Here is a 5,244-nt window from a genome sequence, read left to right on the forward strand (position 1 = left end):
AAATGACACTTCTAGATGGCGGGAAATGCTCTCGCACATAAAATTCATAATAAATGGCACCTCTAGTTCGCCGGAAAAGACACTTTAAGGCATGCTAGTAAACAGAAATATGATCATAGCATATTTTTTCCACCAGTACAACACATGCAACTAACATTGAAACAATAGGATAACATTTTTTGCATTTTCAATGTGAACGTCAGGGGGAAGTTCCAATGAAGGTGCTTTAGGTAAGGTAATAAATTCTAATAATTATAATCAATTAAAGCAAATCAATTAATGCAAATCAATTAATATTATCAATCAATCAACAACAACATTTATTTAGAAAACAGTTCATGAAATAAAAACAGCATATATTAAAAACAATAATAATAATTGAAACAAGTTTAACAAAAAAATATGAAGCTGCTGCTATAAATATTGAGCAAAACGTTTAAATTGTATTATTTTGAAATAAATGCTAAATATGTCATAAAACCACAAAATTCATTTTTATTATAAACTGTACAACTGCCAAATTGAAAAAAAAAGATAGGAATATAAGGAAGCAAAAAGTTTGGAAAGTCCGTAATTACTACGAAAATTTAATCTACTCCCAAAACAAATGTTTAAATCAGATTTGAACTTGCTACGGTCTTAATTGCCTTTAATATTAATATTGTTTCTTATTCTATTTAAAAGTGTAGTATATGATCTATAGTGTGGAACATTGCTGACATGTCTATTGACTGTATTTTGAATGCTTCAAATTTAAATGATTATCTATTTGTGAAATACTCCAGGAATATTAAGTATTTTAAATTGTATTGAACAGTTTTTATTGCGGTACAGAAAAAGTTTAATTTTTCTTTTTCTGATGATTATGATTTCTTATTAAATGCCTCTTACGTATCGCTATTACATACTGTCTTATGTGAATAATAACCTTTAGAGTAGAGAACTCAAATTCTTATTTACAGTAAAATTGAAGTACTAGTAGTAGTAAACAGTATGGACATCTCCGAGTGAAGACATACTTGAATAGCTCTGCATAATATTTATTTGATTCAGAAATCCTTACAAACAAATCACCATCTTTGTCATACGCATAATGTATTTAAATAAAAATGTTATGAACATTCTAGAACACAATTATTGTTTTTTTTATTACAAAATATGATCAGAATTATTATTGAAAAAAGAACTATGTGATTCGCTTTTTATAAATCAATAAAACAAACTATAATTACAGTACAGTAATCTAATTAATAATTATTTTATATCATCTTATCAATTATTGTTCTTTTTTCCCCTACGATTTCTAAACCAACGAGAATTTAAAAAAAAAAAATTAATGCAGAACTTATTTTTACACACATTTTTACAGACATCTCTGATCATTTACCTATTTAAAAAATAATTGATTATGATTAACTTTAAAATAGGTTGACGTTCCTGACCATTCATACTGAATTAGAGATATAGGTGCATTTTGCAACTGATTGGTCTAAACTATACAGTTAATTCTAATGTTGGATACATTTTTTTTATAAACTTTTTGCAGTTCAAGGAAAAAAAAAACACTAAAACAACTATGGATGACACTCCTCTACCCACCCCACCTAAATAAATTTAGTAAACATAAGCATAAACTTTAACAAATTCATAAATGTTCCGATATCTCAAGATATAAAAAGTATAGCAACATTATTACTGCACTTCAAATGAAAAAAATGCTACGAGACTAAATTCAATCAGATTAAATGTAACATTTTAAAAAAAATGAGAAGTAAAAAATTCTTCCCGGTAAAGAAAGTAAAAATACATATGAATGATGAATATGTTTATAATACAAACCTAATTAGCCAGAATTCAGTGATTATTTTTCAAAAATGTTTAGAACTACCTGTAATTCTATATTCCTAAAAATACCAAAGACCTAATCTCTTAATTACCACTTCACATATAGCCATATATATCTGAAACAGAAGTGCTTAATATAATTAATAATTTGAATTCTAGTAAAGGTTGAGAGCATGATTCTTAAAAAGGTTGCGCCATTAATTATAAGCCATCATTCATGATGGGTTCTGTACCTAATCATCTTAAAAGTTAATCCTGTACTTAAAAACGGATACTTTTATATTAATCTTAATTTTACACATTTTTTTCAAAAAATAATAAAAAATGTATGCATACAATACCACTTTTCATGCTTTTCTTGAACTCACTAATTCCGTTAATACTGCATTTGAAAACAATTAATTTTATGATGTACTTTTCTAGATTTATCAAAAAATGTTGATGTTGTTAACCTTGATATTTTCAAGTTGTTTCACAGTGGAATTATGGGGCCTTTCTTAGATTGGTTTAAAAGCTATTTTACAGATCAAAATCATTATTTCAAATTAATAATTAGTGAATCTTCCTTTTTTTTGCAGATAATACAACTTTATTATATTTTAATAACAATATTGATGTCTTGTTGAAATTTTTTAATTTAGAGTTAAATAAGCTAGTGAATGGTTCACTACAAACCAATTATTAATTAATACGGCTAAAGCTAATTGTATTAGATATAAAACTTACACACAACAATTGTTATGTTTTTTAATAGAAAATTAATTTAAAGAAAAAGTGAAGTATCATTCCTTGGTCTTTTAGATTATTGGCTGCCAACAATTTTTATCAAATAAAATATCTAAATATATTAGTATTCTAAAGAAATTAAAATAAAATGTTTTACTTATACAGTACTGTAACATTGTTTGGGCTGGTGATTACGCCCCCTCTAATCCGAGAGTGAAGGTTTAGCAATTATAAATCAACAAATGATGCTTAACCACAAAATTAAGTATTTAACAAAAATATATTTAAATTTTTTAATTGACAATCCAAGTGAGTTGTACACTGATTCAATCACTTTTATGTTGGTTAAATGAGGTTTGCAATGGTTTTTGAAGGATTGCAGAGTTTGGCAATTATTTTAAACAAAAAATGATGTTTTACCTCAAATAAGTGGAATAGTCTTGATTTAACCATTATATTAATTATAAAAAACTTTTAAATGATATTTTTCAAAAATTATCTGTCCAACTACTTTTCTGATGAAATAATACGCTATTGTCTATATTTCTTTTGATTTTATTTGTTTATTTTAAGTTCTGGTTCCTGTATGGTTATTACCTTTATTCATGTATTTTATTTTATATATTTTCATGCTACTTTTTAAACAAATTGTGTAACCTCAACATATTTTCTGTTTTGTATTCATTTGACCATTACGGATAATATTTGTTATTTGATTTTTAACTCATCACAAGTCCTCAAAATGAGTGCTTATGTTTTTCATATGTACATTTGGATAAAAGAAAAAGCCAGTATACAATCTAAATTAATAGTTGTGCATTGAATCAGGGCAATTATTAAATACATTCCTAAGTCAATGTTCATTTTATTTTGATTCCAAATCTGAGGGAATAATTAATTTATGTGTGAAATTATAGGACAATTCTCAATAAAAAAAACTTTACTGCTAGAACATTAGATGAAGGAGAAACCTCAATCATTGAATGTCAGTAACAAAATGAATACATTCTTATATAATTGACAGAAGGTGAAATGGTGTAGTTTATAAAACTAATCAAAGCTTTAACATCTACAAGAAATAATTCAGAAACAGAAAGACTTGGTTCCATAGTTTTATATCACAATACTGTAAATGAAATTCTGTATTATCTAAAATAAAACAAGGTTTGGGTAAAAGGAAAATTAACATTAAGTGCATATTTTATTAATTTTTTACAAAAATACTAGATAGTGTAAATTGATATTGGTTATTTAAAATATAAATAATTCAGTGTTTAAGAACTTTTGGTGGTTGGACATTATTGTTGGACACAGATACCTGGGTCTTTATACATGCTGATATAGAGAGTAGAAGGCATGGGACCACATTAGCACTACAGTATTTAGTCAATAAAAAGAAATCAAGTCAATATCGAAACGTGGCAGGCTGGAGGCGCTTGACCTTTGACAAGATCGCCAAAAATTTTTTAGTATATTACTTTACAACACTTAATGTTGTATATTCTGGTACAGCCGCTCCATAATCTCTTTGCTTTTCTTCCTTATATCTATTTTTTATTTTATACTAACAAATATCTTTTTATTAATATTAAAATAATAATAATTAATATATCAAAAATTTATTAAATTATATTTATCGCATAATATACAATCTACGATAACTTAATTAACTGATATAAAAAAATTTATTAAATAAATAACATCATTTGAATAAAAGAAAAAATAAAAGAAAAAATCACACATCTACACATAATCAAACATCGTATACTCTATCTCTAACAATTTTTTCAATCTTCTATCGACTAAAGCCGAAGTATAGTCGTTATCTCGGGACCGTTCTATGGTTACCACCAGGTAGGCTTTCTTCATCAAGGTTTCTATGAATGGATGACGAGTTGGGAGCAGGAACGCTAGTAGACCATACCCAGTACCGTTTTGATTACGATCAATCGGGAAATTACCTCACGATAAATAATTCAGTGTTTGAACTATCAAAACTATTGGTGGTTGGACATTATTGTTGGACACAGATACCTGGGTCTTTATACATGCTGATAGAAAGTAGAAGGCATGGGATCACATTAGCACTATTTAGTCAATGAAATCAACTAGCAGCCACATGCTAGAAAGATGTCCTATTCACGCTGCCGTGCTGTTTAAGGATATTTTACGAAGATGTGGGTACAATGAGTATCTATTTGGACTGCATCAGTGGCGTATCCAGTGGGGGGGCCCGGGGGGCCCGGGCCCCCTGATTTCGTGTCCGTCGGCACACCATCGCGTCCGTCGGCAAACAAAGGTGCCGGGGAAAAAAATAAACTATTTTTCTGACAATAATTGAACTGTAAACATAATTCTTTTGAGTGTTTGTTTATTTACATATCATATCATTGATCCCTTCAGATCAACTATTTTTTATTTTCATTACATCTAACGAAACACGTAAAAAATGTGGTCAAAATATCGTACTACCTAGCACGTACGTACGGCCGTACGCGGTAGATTGTTTACTCAAAAGTCTTTGACCTTACCCTATTCAACCTTGTTTTTGCCGTTGAGCCTCTCATGACCTGGGATTTGTATGTCTTCCTACGCTAAGATTATATAGTTCCACATGCCATGTGCTTTTTTGTCTTAAGATATATTTATTATAAGTGCCAAAAACCCATTTTT

The sequence above is a fragment of the Antedon bifida genome, chromosome 2, assembly GCF_963402885.1.
Source record: "Antedon bifida chromosome 2, ecAntBifi1.1, whole genome shotgun sequence".
In the NCBI taxonomy this organism is placed as follows: Eukaryota; Metazoa; Echinodermata; class Crinoidea; order Comatulida; family Antedonidae; genus Antedon; species Antedon bifida.